The following is a 16,225-nucleotide window of genomic DNA, read 5'->3' as shown; positions in this document are numbered from 1 at the left end:
ACGTGGACTATAGTTGCTTTTTTTATCGGGTGACGCAGAGATTTGAACCCATGACCTTTGGTATGGGGTAAGCCTTGATACCAAATTGGCTGGAGTTTGCTCTAATACCAAATTAGCTCTGATACCACCGTCGATGGTAGAGAAGACCACCAGATGGAGGTGCTGATGAATTAGTAGGTCATGTTCAGGTTGTACCTGATATGAGATATACTACCATGGCGGATGAACTTCAGCGCATGGCTATGGTCGATCAGAACTAGGGGTGTTAACGAGCTCGAGCTGAGGAACGCTCGAGTTTGAGCTTGGCAATTTTCGAGCAGTTCGATTGTTCGAGCTCGATCTTGAGCTCGAGTTTGAGCTTGATCTTGAGCTCGAGTTCAGACTCGAATTTGAGCTCGAGTTCAGACTCGAATTTGAGCTCGAGTTCAGCGTGTTGAACCTGTAATTAATCTTGAATCAGGTTTCAACCCAGAATTCACACAAGATAGATAGTGACCAATACCAGCAAACAACACAAATAAAAAAGAAAGGCAACATAGAAAAAAATGTTGCATTTTTACTTCCTGAAATCAAGCTATATTTCAAATCTGTAGTACCCTAAGCACAAAAGATCAGCTCTGGTCAGCCAAATAGACATCATAACCAGGAAAAACAAGATTGCCCAATGAAGAAACCAAAAATTAAGAGAGACCCACTCAGAAAGTCAAAAACCCACATACCTCGTCGGCTGGTGTTCCCAAACGTGGTCGGAACTCGGCAAGGGCGGAGGCGGAGTCTTCAGGTGTTGGCACTTGGCAGTTTTGTGACACCCCGGAAATTTAATCCCTTAAACCCGAATTAATTTCGTAATTAATCCCTAAGTAACCTTACAAATCTTTTCATAATTTCCATTGAAGTTAGTTAATGGCTTTAGTTTGACCCAAATCCCTAGCCTTACTAAATTTGGTCAATGGGATGGACCTCGTGCTTTAAGCCTTGTACTCTAGTCTTTATTCAAAAGAAAAGCCTTCTAGCTTTTTGTAGAAAGAAGAGGTCCTTTTTGGTCTTTTCACAACCTCTAACTTGGAAGCCAAACCTTTTCCTAGACACTTTCACCCTAACAATTCCTACACTAGCCAAACTCACTCTACACTCTTGCTTGCTCTTCAAGCCACCATAACCCTCTCATTCCACCAAAAGAACTCTTCATCTCCTCACTCAAGATTTCACCTTTCACCATCATCACGCTTAGGAAGGGTATGTTTTAGGCTTCTATAGTTTTATTTCATAGTTTTACTTATTCTTTATCTAAGTTTTTCCTTTGCTTGTGGGTTTTTGGGTTGCTTTGTTGAAGATCACTTGGAGGAGGAGTTTGAAGAGTAAACTAGAGAGTTGGAAGGTTTTGGTTGAGCTAAGAAGGTAACCCATGTCTTACAAAACCTATTTTCTCCTTGCTATGTATGATTCTTGTTGTTCTTGAGTGTGAAATGCATATTCTTGTGTATATGCTTCTGTAGAGCTTGTATCTAGGATTCTTGATGCTATTTGTTGAGCTATTTCTATGTATTCAAGTCCCACTTGTTGTTGATGTGAGTTTTGAGGTGTTTGGACTTGAACCTGTGCATTCTAGCAATTTTTCCTGAAGTGGGAATTTCACCTCTATTTCGGTACCGGCAGGTAGTTTGCCACCCGCCAGACCACCCGCTGGTACGGGGGATGTTTTCGGCAGGTAGTTTGCCTCCCGCCGAACTACCCACTGGTACGTTGGTGTTTGGCATCCATGTTGTTGATTCCTTGTGTACTTGTGCGTCTTGATTGATGTCTCGTAAGTCTAGAACGGTGTATTAAGTATCCTTGGTAGGATTTGTGAGTCTTGAATCGTGTTGGGATCCAACTTTGTCATTCGTTGGATTGATGTGAAGTCTATGACGTTCGTATGAGCCTTTATGATTATCTTGTTGATTTGCATGTTAGCTACGTTGTTTGTTGGTACTAGTATGTGCTTTTTCTCGTAATAACCTTGTTTATTCTTGATGAGGATTGGTAACTTGTATTTACCAATCATTGTGGTCTCTTAATTTGAAATCTTTCGATATTATGGCAATACCTTTGGAATGTCTCCTTCGTGGTCTTTCTTGAATTCCTTCTGTGACAACCCAGAATTTATTTTCCTAAATTCCATTTTATAAATTCCAAAGTAGCCATTTTCACTCTTCCAAAATTTTATTTCGAAAACGGTGTTTGAATTAAATATTTTGAACCGAGTTTTTGAATAAATGCAACACCGAGATTTATTCCATTTCGAAAATCCTAAATTTCGGGTACATTTATGTACCAAGTTTTGACCCAAAAAGTCAATCTAAGTGAAATCGGAAAGGAACCTGTGAAATCTGAACCAAGTGTTTTAACTAGAAAACATTTTAGAAAATCTATTTTTGACCCCAAGTTATCCAAAATTCATTTTTAGACTTTGGTCCATGATGCAAGGTGAACCATAAGCCTTCTACTACTTTGTCTGATCTTTGCTAGAAACAAGCCAAATTACAATTTTGTCCTCCACCAATCATTGGTGACCTTCCTAGGGTTTTGAACCCTATAAAAGCCTCATTATTTCATTGTTGTTTCCCTGATCTTTTCCTTGCCTCTCCACACTCTAAGTCTACCAAGGGAAGGAAAACAACACAGTAAGGATTTCTCAGCTTTCATCTCATCATTTCATCTCTTTTTCCTTTAATCTCTGAGTTTCTCCCTTAAGTTTGGTTGTGTGGTTTGTTTGGGAAGTTTAGGTGGTGAAGGAGGTGTTGTCTGAGTTGAGAGGAAGGGGAGATCCACACAAAGAAGAAGAATAAGTTGAGGTATAAACCATGGACTCCCAAACTACTATTTTTGTTCTCTGTTAACTGCTAGATTGAGGTTTTGATGTGTAGAAATGCTAGATAGATGTTGTGGTTGAGCTATTTGTGTGCTGTTGATGCTATATGATTGATTTATTGAGGTCTGGAAGTGTTTGGGTTGCATCTGGTTTGATTTCAGGTGAAGAAGGAGGTGTCTGGTGCACACAGTAGGTGCACCAGATCACCCAACGGGGCTAGCCAAAGGACCTTGGCATGGTCCGTTGGCCAACCCCGTTGGGAGGCGGATCATGGCAACGGACCATGGCATGGTCCGTTGCCTAGCACCGCGGCTTGGCGGGGCCAAGTGGCGGGGCTTCCCAAGCCCCGTCACCAAGCCCCGCCAGGCCAATCTCAGTTCTGGCCGGGCCCTTTGTGGCTCAGCTATGCGTTGTTCGGATCGGGACTCGTGAGCCCTTGAGGCTCGGACACTCGGGCTCGTTACAATGCACTAGTAGAAGTTCGTTTCGTTGATTTGGGAGTTATAAAGCATGATTTATAGTTGAAATTGTTGAGTTTGAGCACTGTGTTGTTGTTTTTGCCTGTGAACTATTCCAGCAAGTGAACTTTAGCATCTGAGTATGTTTTTGAGTTGAGAAGCATGATCAATACTTGTTAGAAATTTTTGAGAAGCATGCCTAAATACTTGTTAGTATTTATTTGAGAAGTTTTGCTAAGTTTTGAAATAAGCATGAGCAGTGCATGAATCCTTGATTTACAGTGAATGAGAAATTGTGTATGTTTCACAGTAAAGAGTTTGATTTGTGCATTTCATGGTTAAAGTGCATTATTAGCTCTAAGCAAGCCTAGGTTCTATTTCAAAAACCTATATCTATTTTGGAAAATCATTATCTATTTGCATTGAGAAGTTGCATGACATTTGATTTTCAAAGTTGTGAGAAAGAGAAGTTGATTGAGAATATTTGTGCATGAGTTTGCATAAGTGGAGTTTGTGGCTTGAGATATATCTATATATTATCTATTGTGAGGAAAATAGTATTTTGGAGGACCGTTAGGACTATGTCCTTTCGGGAGAAAAGAGAAAGAAAGAATGTTTGTGAAATGAATCGGATATTGTGAACCGAATGAGATATTTTAGAAGTAACGAGGCATATTCCCGCGTTACTAGGTTGGAGACTTCCCGCCGGGCTTAGAATCCTGGTTAGGGGGTGTGTACACTAAAAATACGATACCTGATTCCACAGAGAAATAAAGAAAGATTAAAGAACCACCAGAAATGGTTATGTGGGCGAGTTGAGTATGTGACCGGCTAGATTGCCGAGCCGGTTAGGTCCATTCACGATTCTTGAAGACTTACCTCCCCACGAGTTAGAGGTTCCGATGATACGGATGTGGCGGCTGCACGAGATTGCACCGTTCACTAGGGCTTCGCTGCGGCGAAGTACCTGCCTTGCCCAAGAAGAGAAATGAGAATCATGTGAAAGTTTGAGAAAGTTTGAGAAAACAAGTAATAAAGAAAGAAGAGAAAGTGAGTCAAGAGGCTCAAAGAGAAAGAAGAGAAAAGCGAGTCTGTGTGACTCAACAGAAACCTCCACAGAAAAAGTATACCTTTTTGAGAGAGAGTATATCTATATACTTATAACATCATGTCATTTATTGTTACATGTATTTCATGACCTGCACGTGTTGAATTTAGAGTATGTTGATATGTATAACTTGTCATTAATTGTTTTGTTGGTATAATAGCTTTGAGATTGATTGTTGTTTAGCATGAAAGCATGAGACTGTTGTTGAGTTGTTTAACATCTCTTTATCTATAGTTGAAGCATGAGTTATGTGATTTAGTTGAGTACTTGAGAAAGCATGATTATATGATGTATAGGTTGCAAGCATATATAATTGATATTGAGTCTGTTGAGATTGCTGTTGATGTGTTGAAAGTGTTTGATCTTATGTGTTCTTGCCAAATGATTTTCAAAATCTATATCTATAGTACTTTACAGGGTTGTGTGGCTTTATACTTAGTTTCGTGCTAACGGGTTTATTTTCAAACTGTTTTGTAACCCCTTTCATGTGGGCCAGTTGTTGAGCACACACGAGTAGTTGTAGTGCGTAGATGAGATGTTAGATCTTAGTTAGTAACTGTTTGGATGTTATTGACTTGATACTGATGTTGATGTTAGTCATTTGTTGACTAATGATTTAGTATGATTTTTTGTTGGTGCTGGACACCTGTGTTGTACCCCAAGCTTTAAGTTTTAATGAAATTGACTTGTTAGTTTATTTCCCTTTATAGCCTGTGCAGTCACCTCGAGTGGTGACTGTGGCGGTAACACCCGTTGGTTGGTTTTTAGTTGGTTTAAGTTATTGAAATCTTTCTTTATTTCTTGTTTAGCTTGTCTTATTAAGTTAAGTAATTGAGAATTTAGATTAAGAAAAAGTGGGGTGTTACACCTTCGATTGGATCTACCATTGTGAGCTTGTATAATCGTTGTACCTTATCTTGATTATTCCTTGATTTGAGCTATTGTTGAGCCTTGATTATCTATGTTGATGACTATGTGATTATGATTGTTATGAGATTGGCGGTAATGAGCTTTGCTCCAAAAATGAGATCGGCGGTATGTTATATTATGTTTATAAAAGTTGGCGGAGGAGCTTAAGGTCCACGGATGGTATAAGGTTGGACTGGTTGTACAGGGTGGCCTTGGAGGTACAGGTTGGAACTGTTATAAGGATGGAACGGTGTAAAGGTTGGAACTTGGTATAAGGTTGGAACTTGGTCATTGATTGTGATTATTGTATTCCCTCTTGATTATGAGCTTATCCTTGTATGTGATCATGTGGTTGTTTATTGATTACCTTTCTCCTTGATGGTTATCCTTATATCCTAATCATTGTCTTATCAAGTTAATCCGGTTGTTTAGCCGTGTGTTGGTTGAATGAGTATATCCTTCGATGAGTCAATGTCATGATTTAATAGCTAGTGTTGCTAAGACTATACTTATGTATTCCAAGTCTCAAAAGTGGGTTTCATCTATAAAGTATATATATTATGTATTTCAACGTGTTGGAGTAGGTTACTTAGCAATTTTCGCTAACGGTTGTTACACTACCACAAGAGTGTATTTTCGTCCACTTAGACTTGGTGGATCAACTGAGCAAAATAAATCCATATGTAAGAGACTTAGAGTTCGACCTGCTCGAAGTCGAGGTTTGCTGGTTTGCTGCGAGTGCTATATTTCTAGTCTCGGTGTAACACCCCGTGTTACGGCCTCCGTATCCGGACTAATCATGGAATTAATTCCGTTAACATATAATTTAAAAAGGATTTAATTAAACTAGAATCCCCATTAATTAATTAGTATGGTCCACAATGGATCATGGGCCCTTATCCTTAATCAAGTCTTTAATTCGGTTAGGAATAGGGAAAGTGGGCCTTTACTATTCAGATTCTAGTTAGGACTCCTGAATCTTTATATAGGGGATTAGAAAGCATTTATAAATTCTACCACAATTAATTCTACCACGCGAGACATTCCCCGTGGAAACCTAGCAAAGGAATTCCCCACCATCGAACCTAGGGAGATCCATTGAAGGGAGATCATAGAGAAGAACCTTAGTAGCCAATGATATTGAGTAGGGCTAAGAGGTAACCCATGTATTACAAAACCTATTTTCCTTGTTATATCTTGATTATTGGCTCCTTTGATAATTGTATAAGTGATTCTGTGATTGAGTCTTGATAGAGCCTTGCCTAGGATTTATGTTGTGTTTATTTGATAATCTTGATGACCTTGATGTTGTGATTGATTATATGTGTGATCTTGTACTTAATTATGTCTACAGCTTGTTCCTAGGGTTTATATCGTGAATCTCGTGTTATGATATTCTTGGTGAATTGGGTGGGTTTATGCATGCTCGGATGTTGAGTCTAGCCTAGAACTTGTCTTTAGGGATTTACATATAGAATTCTTGGTGTTCTTGTGGTTCTGGATGCTCCTGAACCGTTATATGATTGATATTGAGTCTTGGCATGTTTAGGGATCGTGTTAGAACGTAATTAAATGATTCTTGGTTTAATCTTCATTAATTGAATCCGTGATATTGTCGTTGCGTGTCAGAACGTGTTTGGACATGGTTTTGGGTTCCACGAATGAACCCCGAGCCGGAAATCTACCTTCGTACCAGTGGGGGTAGGTGGGGGGACAAGTCCCCACCACCACCTACCCGCTACTTGGCATGCCCAGTTCCAGTAGGCAGTCGACTGCCGCCGGGCACCCGCTGGAACAGGGACGCCGCTGGCGGGTGGTGGAATGGCGTGGTGTGGCGGGATGTTTTCCCCCGTGTCTGTTGTACCCCGTTTGACGTGTATGAGTCTCGCATGATGTATGGAGTACCGTTCTAGGAATTTATGTGTAGTGTATATCGTTGTTATTATGTCTTGATTGTTATTGATTAATTGAATGTTGATTTATTGAATGGTGATGAGTGTTGTGGTCATTGCGCAATAATTGATGTGATTGATGATGATGAGATTGTGATTGGTGGAGATGAATTGTTGGCGGAAAGAACAACGAGTGCTCGATTATTGTGTTAAAGGCACGGACCATCCCTTAGACTTGCTGGCTAAAGGCTTGGGTCAGGGTATAAGCGCCGCAGTGTCATGTTAGAGCTATATGCGATGACCCCTTGGTGTTGGTGCAAGAGGCACGAACCATGCGAATGACACTTCGGTGCTACCATGTTGGTGGACTTGTTGGTGGTTACGGAGTGGGGCATGTAGTTGCTCCGGATGAATAATGGAGGAGGTATAAGGGTGGCATGGAGGTACAGGTTGGAACTAAAATAAGGATGGAGTGGAGAGAAAATGTTGGAACTTGGTATAAGGTGCCTTGACGGTTACTTGTTAATTGATTATCTTTGAATCCCATTGTTGTCTCTATTTGTTATTCATGAGCTTATTTGCCTATTATGTCTTGTATTATGTTTTTAGGACGCATGTTAGTCTTTATGATTGTTCTATATCGTCAAGTCTGTTGTTGTGTCTCGAGCCTTGATCTTGGTTTAAAGCTAGAGTTGCTTAGGCTATATATGTATTCCAGTTTTAAAATGATTTCCTATATTTTATCTATTGTACTTAACGCATGGGAGTGGGTTACTCAGCATTATTTGTTGACGGTTGCTACGATGTGTTTTTCAGGTGATGAGCATTAGCCGAGGAGCGCGCTAGATGGATTCGTAGTCTTAGTCTAGTTAGTCCTAGCAGTAGTGGTTGGCATGCGTGCCATGGATTGTAACTGATTGTTGACCAGTGGATTTTACTTGTTTGGATAGTCTTATCTTGTGCACCTAGGTTCTCAAACTTAGGTGTGGCATAACACATCGATTCACATAGATAGTCTATCCTCTGTTTGGATTATTATTATTTGTATGTCTTATTTTGTAAGTCTTTAAATGCTTTAAAAATTAGGGGTGTTACAATTGGTATCAGAGCCTAAGTTCGACCCTAGGATAAGGCCCTTACGACAAGACCTTAGGACATTAAGTTCGGACTCCGGATACTTAAGTACATAGGATCTAGGAAGTTTAGGGCACACGGTGAGGCTGTGAGTTTATCTATCATTATCTGCTTAACTTCTCCTCAATCTATTATGTGCTTAGCTTGAAAGTTCCTCATAAATTATAGAATCAAGCTAAGGTAAGGATCCGAATCCCTAACTTACCGTTACGATCGGTGTTGATCCTGTAGACACCGGAATGACGCCAACAAGGAGTCAGTCGAGAACCCCTGAGCCTTCTGCCCAAGATTCGTTAACCTAGAACCTACAACAATTGACTCAGGTCGCCCAGACGTTAATCAGCGCCATCCTCCATAACAACAACCGACCACCACCACCAAACGGGAACCCAGACATGGCTCGCCAAGTCTCTAGCCATCGCCCACCCATCTTCGCAGGGGAAGAAAATCCCACGACCCTTGAAGAATGGATCCGAACATTCGACAAGATCTTCGAGGTAGTGGAATGCCCAGAAGAACGTTGTGTGGAACTAGCCTCGTTTAACTTCGGACATGAGGCTGATCTTTGGTGGGTTCACGAGGGACCTGCCTGTAGGCAAGAACCGGGATTCAACTAGGAAACCCTGAAGGCACGGTTACGGGGACGATTCTACCCCGCACATGTGAGGGCGGCCATGTACGAAGAATTCCTCCACCTAAAATAGGGAATGACCACAGTGATGGAATACCACAAACGATTCCTCAAGCTAGCTCGTTTCGCACCTGAATTGGTGCCTACAGAGACGACTAAAATAGAGAAGTTTGTGGCGGATCTCAATTTCGAAACCCGGAAGGCTTTGACCGTAAGTAAACCCAGAACCCTCAACGAGGCTTACACTAGTGCCGCCGACCTTTACCGGATCCAACTTCTACAACGGGGAGTTCAAGAACAAATCCGAAAAAGGAATAACGGAAGTGGGGGACCGACTGTAAAGAGAACAAGGAACGACTCTAACACAAGGGCGGTTAACCCACCAAACCAAAGACCGCCTATAAGGTACAACAAAGCCAACGGAAGACAATTCCTTTGCAAAAGGTGTAATAAGGACCATAGGGGCAAGAATTGCTTCGGAAATGCTTTACGGTGCTTCAACTGCAGGGGAGAAGGGCACAAAGCCTTCCAGTGCACCCAACCCCCAAATACAAAGCCTACAGTCGCGGTTCAACAAGGGAACGCGAACAACCGAGAGAACTATGGGGCACCTGGAAAGGTGTTAGACAAACCCAAGCCGACCTCGAAGCCAAGGCCGGAGTCGATACGGAAAACGTAGCTCTGGGAGACGAAGACCCTACGAGCCAAATGGAGGAAATCCCGGAAGAAGAGTTCTGTCTAGGATAGATAGCTACGAACCCTTGTAAACTACCCTTTTATTAGTGGAAACCGCTTACCTAGTTTGACTAGTTAGAGTCCCCGTATTTTTAATAAAAGTTAACTAATTAGTTCAAACAGTTTGAATTTCTCTTACTCCGCCTCTCGGATTAATTAAAAGATCAAATTCGTACCTCCTATAATCTACGAATCCTACAAAACTAAAACCTTAACCACTAAACCACAAGTATTTCTTGAAACCTCAAGGGGACATAACCTTCTTAACCCCCTTCCAATCCCTAAAAACCCCAAAATCTCCAAATAAAAAACCCTTCCTCCTTCTTCCACTCCCTCTCTCTCTCTCTCTATCTCTCTTTCCCTCTCTCCCCTCCTCACCCTCCCAGCCGACGCAGCCCTTCTCCAGAAACCGGCGACTGCCCAGCCAAGCCGCCGTCAACCGCCCGGCAAAACCACTACCATGCCGCCCAGTCGAACACCATCACGCCACCGCCCGCGAACCGCCCACGGCGCAGCCTCCCCGCCTGACCCCCGCTACCACGCCATGCCACCACCACCACCCATGTCCGAAAGCAGCCGAAGCCCCTCGCCGCCTAATCCCGGGTCCCCGCCGAAGCCGTAACCTCCGTAGCCGCACTCGCCAAAGCTCTCGCCGGAAAGTCGCCAGAGAACCAACCTCTCCTCCTTAGCCACCTCTTAAAATCCTACGATGCCGAAGAAGCCCACTAATGCCCGAGTCCCAGAGTGGAACAACGTCGACAACACAGTGTTGGGAGGTAAAGCACTTAAACCCGACCAATTCTCTCCGGAGTTAGTTGATATGCTTAAGTTCCAAGGCCTATTGGATACATACCTCGCGATAAAAGGGGATACGTACCCCGAGTTGGTGAAGGAATTCTATTGCCACTTGGTAGCCACCAAACGCGAGGACAAATTAGAGATCACCTCCAAAGTCCGGGGTAAGGAAATAGTGCTAACCGAGACCCGTCTGACTAAGCTTCTGAAATTGACCGCCACGTGTGTGTCAGATTATGACCGAAAGGCGTGGATCAATACCCGAGACGTAGGGTACGAGGATTACCTCGGTTATTTGTTGGGAAGAGAAGGTGGTTTTACTTCGGCCACGAGGCCAATTAAGAAGTTGTTAACCGCCGAGCAAAAACTGCTAGTTATGATTGTATCAGACAACCTGTTACCCACTAACAACAAGAGCAAGATGTGGGGAGCTTGGAATGCACCTTTGCCTATTTTCTTAAGCATAGGTCAAATTCATTTTGCCCGCTCTTATGTTGAAGTACATGGAGTTCTGTAAATCTAGCAATTGGCTCAGTTTACTCTATGGGATGATCCTGAGTTGGATCATGAAAAAGAAAGGGGTGGACATAAGCCGGACTGAAGCCAGACCCATGAGTGGGATGGTTTTCAATGCTCAAAACCTCCGCCGCAATGACATCTACCATGTCGGAGAGGGACAATACATCACATTCGAGGAGGTTTGCTTGAAACCCCCGGATGAGCAACGAATGCTAGTGGACGAATTGGGTATCTCAAACAAGAAAATGAGGCGGACAATGCAAGAAAGCGAGGAGCAAGATGAGCAAGAAGAAGAGAGTGAGCCAAGCTAATTGGAACCCGCGCAAGAACGGGGAAACACGGAGGACCCAGATGAGAGGTCCACCAACGAGCGCATCCTCGCGCAAATCTTGAGGCAGAATCAGATCATGGATGAGGGATTCTCGTCCTTGATTCTCGCGACGAGCTCGTTGGACAAGAGAGTGGCAGCGATCGAAACCATGCTTGGCGTAGAGCCTCAAGCTCGGGAGTTTGAAACCAAGGTACACCTAAATCTCAAACCTTACTTGCCCGCTGCCTTGATCCATCCCCACCCTACACTTGTTAGATAACAAACATGAGCTACATTTTCTTAATTTAGAGGCCAAACTGCATAGTACCTAGGAACGAGAGGAGTGATCTATGTCTGAGCTTCGGGGAAAAAGCTCCTTGTAAGGGGGGGAGGGTGTAACACCCCGTGTTACAGCCTCCGTATCCGGACTAATCTTGGAATTAATTCCGTTAACATATAATTTAAAAATGATTTAATTAGACTAGAATCCCCATTAATTAATTAGTATGGCTCACAATGGATCATGGACCCTTATCCTTAATCAAGTCTTTAATTCTGTTAGGAATAGGAAAAGTGGGCCTTTACTATTCAGATTCTAGTTAGGACTCCTAAATCTTTATATAGGGGATCAGAAAGCATTTAGAAACCCTACCACAATTAATTCTACCACGCGAGACATTCCTCGAGGAAACCTAGGCAAGGAATTCCGCACCACCGAACCTAGGGAGATCCATTGAAGGGAGATCTTAGAGAAGAACCTTAGTAACCAAGGATATTGAGTAGGGCTAAGAGGTAACCCATGTCTTACAAAACCTATTTTCCTTGTTATATCTTGATTATTAGCTCCTTTGATAATTGTATAGGTGATTTTGTGATTGAGTCTTAATAGAGCCTTGCCTAGGATTTATTTTGTGTTTATTTGATAATCTTGATGACCTTGATGTTGTGATTGATTATATGTGTGATCTTGTACTTAATTATGTCTAGAGCTTTTCCCTAGGGTTTATATCATGAATCTCGTGTTATGATATTCTTGGTGAATTGTGTGGGTTTATGCATGCTCAGGTATTGAGTCTAGCCTAGGACTTGTCTTTAGGGCTTTGCATATAGAATTCTTGATGTTCTTGTGGTTCCGGATGCTCCTGAACCGTTATGTGATTGATATCGAGTCTTGGCATGTTTAGGGATCGTGTTAGAACGTAATTAGAATGATTCTTGGTTTAATCTTCGCTAATTGAATCTGTGATATTGTTGTTGCGTGTCAAAACGTGTTTGGACATGGTTTTGGGTTCCACGAACGAACCCCGAGACGGAAATCTACCTTCGTACCAGTGGGGGGACGAGTCCCCACCACCTACCCGCTGCCCGGCGTGCCCAGTTCCTGCGGGCAGTCGACTGCCCGCCGGGCACCCGCTGGAATACGGACGCTGCCGGCGGGTGGTACACCACCCACCGCCCACCCACTGGAATGGCGTGGTGTAGCAGGATATTTTCCCCCGTTTGTTGTTTCCCCGTGTCCCGTTGTACCGCGTTTGAAGTGTGTGAGTCTTGTATGATGTTTGGAATACCGTTCTAGGAATTTATGTTTAGTGCATATCGTTGTTATTATGTCTTGATTGTTATTAATTGATTGAATGTTGATTGATTGAATGGTGATGAGTGTTGTGGTCATTGCACAATAATTGATGTGACTGATGATGATGAGATTGTGATTGTGATTGGAGGAGATGATTGATTGAATCTCTCGGCCTTCTCTTGATCTTCTCTTCTTCAAAAAGTTCTAACTTACTGAAAACAACTCTGATTCGTGTAAATGTGCTACTGAGCACGAATCACATGGTGAGTTGCAACAACTTTCGTCTAGCACGATAGATGCAGAATAACGAGAGTAAAAGATGAGTCTACATTCCTAGTTAGTTTGGTATTATCAAAATCTAAATACACGCGTTCCTAACACACACACACACACACACACACACACACACACACACACACACACACACACACACACACACACACACACACACACACACACACACACACACATATATATATATATATATATATATATATATATATATATATATATATATAGACACACACGTACATATATACTTGAATAATAGTATGTAAGTCCTATGTTGATTATATGCGTATATACTTCCATTCTTGTGTTACCCTTGCATTTTTGGAAGGATTTAGGTTGATCTGATGTTGTTGCTTTGCGTGTTCTGTCTGCTGTCTTTGTTCAGTGTTGCCTCATGGGCTAGGTGGCAGAACTCAGCCATAGCCCAAGCCGAGGCCCATGGTAGCCGCGAAGGGCTCCATAGTAGCCACGATACTTGTTGAGGAACTCTCTAGTTTTGCCATAAAGCTCCATAGTAACCGCGGAATTCAGCCATAGCACAGGCTAAGGCCCTTAGCCGATGCCTCTAACCGAGTCCTCCTCAACGCAGGACCTGGATATTGTGTGGTGTTTTGAAAGGCTAACATTACTCCTGCATTATCTTTGATGAATAGTTTTTATGAATTTGCGACCTGCAACCACCGGGTTAGTTCTATGGAGATGTTAAATTACTAACATGTTTCCATTACACATTAGATGAAAGTCTTACTCTTTCTGTGATTATGAAAATATAACTCAGTTAGGAATGTCACTTTCTGGAAAACATTTGGTAACTTATTTTCAATACCATCAAATATATTTGACTAGATGTGTTATTAACTTGTCTTCTTGTTTGTTTGATTGTTTTTTTTTGTTTTTTTTTTGGGGGGGGGGGGGGGGGTGCATAATGATTTAGATGATGCATGATTTCCTTAAATTTCTACCTAATCTGTCCTTCTGTGAGTATAACTCAGTCATGTTAGAGTTCGACAAACCTGGTAATCTTGCTGTTTTTTATTGTACATAACTTGGTCTTTGTTGTTGTTGGTGATGTTGAAATTTATAAAGAATTACAGTTGAACTACCATTTATACTATATGGATTCTCTTGACGTCATATTCTTTTGGCAGATACTTGTTTAGATACATAGTTATATGTTTGTCAATCTACATAGATTAATCCTTAATTGTGTTTATGTGCAAGGGTGTATTTCAATTATGCTTTTGTGATAGTAATTTTGTTTTGAATGTTCATTTTCTTTATGGTGTTTTTTTTGACAAGCTTTATTGATTTTGATTCATCTAGAGTTATAAGTTGCAGCCTTGCAAATATTTACTTATTTCTTGAGTTCTTCATTGACGAAAAAATTGATAATAATGTTCTGATAAAACTGATTTATCTGAGCTTGTATAGATTTTTCATTTGTTCTAAGGTGTTTTTAAATTTTTTCTTGAAGAATATTATCTGGTTACTTACTTGCTTCACTGTAAAATGACATTCGTGATGTGGTTTCTTTCTTTAACAAAACAATATAAAACTTGCATTTAAATGACTCTAAAATTTTTTTTCAGATATGGCTTTTGTAGGGATGAAAAATGTTCGGGTATGTTTTGTAGCATCTTTCATTTTTTGTATATTTAGATTATGATTTTTAAATTAATTAAAATACTATATTTGTAATTTTAATATTTTCTTTATACAAATAGAGTAAATATTCACACACGACAGAATCCAAACAAAAAAACTCGATCGGCTTTCAATATCAAGGACTGAGTAGTATATATATATTGCCAACATTAATACTCCCAATTGCATAAGGTATCCCGTGGTATCAGAGCCCACAATTGCATAAGGTATTTCGTGGTATCAGAGCACACAATTGCATAAGATATTCCATGACACCAACAATTGTTGATTTTGATTCATCTAGAGTTATAAGTTGCATCCTTGCGAATATTTACTTATTTTTTGAGTTATTCATTGACGAAAAAATTGATAATAATCTTCTGCTAAAACCGATTTATCTGAGCTTGTATAGATTTTTCATTTGTTTTAAGGTTTTTTAAATTTTTTTCTTGAATAATATTATCTGGTTACTTACTTGCTTCACTGTAAAATGGCATTGGTGATGTGGTTTCTTTCTTTAACAAAACAATATAAAACTTTCACTTTAATGACCCCTAAAGTTTATTTGTTTTTTTTCAGATATGACTTTTGTAGGGATGGAAAATGTTCGGGTATGTTTTGTAGCATCTTTCATTTTTTGTATATTTAGATTATGATTTTTAAATTAATTAAAATACTATATTTGTAATTTTAATATTATCTTTTTACAAATAGAGTAAATATTCACACACGACAGAATCCAAACAAAAAACTCGATCAGCTTTCAATATCAGGGACTGAGTAGTATATATATATTGCCAACATTAATGCTCCCAATTGCATAAGGTATCCCGTGATATCAGAGCCCACAATTGCATAAGATATTTCGTGGTATCAGAGCACACAATTGCATAAGGTATTCCATGACACCAACAATTGTTGATTTTGATTCATCTAGAGTTATAAGTTGCATCCTTGCGAATATTTACTTATTTTTTGAGTTATTCATTGACGAAAAAAATTGATAATAATCTTCTGCTAAAACCGATTTATCTGAGCTTGTATAGATTTTTCATTTGTTTTAAGGTTTTTTTTAATTTTTTTCTTGAATAATATTATCTGGTTACTTACTTGCTTCACTGTAAAATGACATTGGTGATGTGGTTTCTTTCTTTAACAAAACAATATAAATCTTGCATTTAAATGACCCCTAAAGTTTATTTGTTTTTTTTTTCAGATATGGCTTTTGTAGGGATGGAAAATTTTCGGGTATGTTTTGTAGCATCTTTCATTTTTTGTATATTTAGATTATGATTTTTAAATTAATTAAAATACTATATTTGTAATTTTAATATTATCTTTTTACAAATAAAGTAAATATTCACACACGACA

At 40.4% G+C, this 16,225-nt stretch overlaps 1 protein-coding gene across 1 annotated transcript in view; it reads left to right on the top strand.

Moving 5' to 3' along the window:
• The first annotated feature begins 2,807 nt into the window (after positions 1 to 2,807).
• Positions 2,808 to 16,225, top strand: part of LOC109164100 (F-box protein SKIP16) — a 30,158-nt gene continuing 16,740 nt past the window's right edge. The window contains exon 1 of the mRNA XM_019312852.1: positions 2,808 to 2,828. The gene's annotated coding sequence lies outside the window, so the exon portion shown is untranslated. The remainder of the gene's footprint in view (positions 2,829 to 16,225) is intronic.

The sequence above is a fragment of the Ipomoea nil genome, unplaced genomic scaffold (genome assembly GCF_001879475.1).
Source record: "Ipomoea nil cultivar Tokyo-kokei standard unplaced genomic scaffold, Asagao_1.1 scaffold3056, whole genome shotgun sequence".
NCBI lineage: Eukaryota > Viridiplantae > Streptophyta > Magnoliopsida > Solanales > Convolvulaceae > Ipomoea > Ipomoea nil.
This window is presented reverse-complemented; position numbering and strand designations above follow the sequence as displayed.